This window comes from Gymnodraco acuticeps, unplaced genomic scaffold (genome assembly GCF_902827175.1).
Source record: "Gymnodraco acuticeps unplaced genomic scaffold, fGymAcu1.1, whole genome shotgun sequence".
NCBI lineage: Eukaryota > Metazoa > Chordata > Actinopteri > Perciformes > Bathydraconidae > Gymnodraco > Gymnodraco acuticeps.
In genome coordinates this window covers 1,695,841-1,697,082 of record NW_022990023.1, presented here as the reverse complement: position 1 = coordinate 1,697,082, position 1,242 = coordinate 1,695,841, and positions in this window count along the sequence as shown.

Here is a 1,242-nt window from a genome sequence, read left to right as displayed (position 1 = left end):
GCTATAGACAGTTTTTATTGTAATATCATTTTTTTACATAAGAGAAAGTAAGTCAAGTCTTGTGTGCTTTGAACTTTAATCCAACAAAGCCATAATTAACAGAATTTGGGGCCAAATGGATGCTTCAATGCTTTTATTTCTGTAATACTTTATGTAGGTGCATCGTTGGCAGGAAGAGCTGCATTTAGGCTAGACATATTTTGTAATGAAACTTTAGAACTACAAAGGTTAGTAGAATTGCATGATATGGAAAAGAAAAAAATAAACATTGCTTTACTTTTATCTGAAGCAGTTAACCTGGAAATATTTCAAACTTGGATCACAAAAAAATAATACAGAAAAGTGTTTGTTAAAGTGTGTTCTTGAACCGATTTATGAAGAAACAAGTTTCTCTAGGCAACTGAAGTCGAACATGTCTTTCACAATTCAGAACACTCATCAGAAATGTGTTTTTACTAAGGTTATAAATCCAGTGGGAATATGGTCATTTCCATCAGAGACTATTTGCAACCAGTGGAGTCGGACCTCGCTTGCCATTAGAAAAAAAATACGTTTTAAGGTATTTCTGAAATAGATTTTTTTCAGATCGGGAGGTTTCCCCCCCTGCTCTCACTATGTATACCTCTAGATAATTTATGGGTTATGAGTGTTGTTCTTTTACAGGGTTATTTTGATAAAAATAACAAACATGAATAACTGCATTGATTTTAACACTTGTTAAACCAGAAACTCTTTGGATTTTGATATGGAGACTCACTCTTCACATTTCTCAATTGCACAAACAACAGATTCTAAATGAGGCTTGATCCAAAATAAGCCTGCGCCAAAAGCATCATTTTGCAGGTAATCTCCAGTGATGCTAAGAGTGTGTCTTGTCTGTCAAGTATCAAACATATGAGTATACATTTCAGCTCTTTTATCCAGCAACACAAACACACTGATAATTAGGCCAGTTAAAACACACACACAAACACACACACACACACACACACACACACACATCACACACACACACACACACACAACACACACACACCCACACACACACACACACACACACACACACACCAAAACCCAATGCATCCTACGGTTGTTCGTCCCACATTTACAGTAACAGAAACTTAACAAACAAACAGGCACATATGAAAATATGCTCTGGTCACACATCACTAACAACCCTTTTCATTTCACACTTATTCTTTCGTCTTTTTTTTTTTTATTTAATTTTTTTGTTGCTTATTT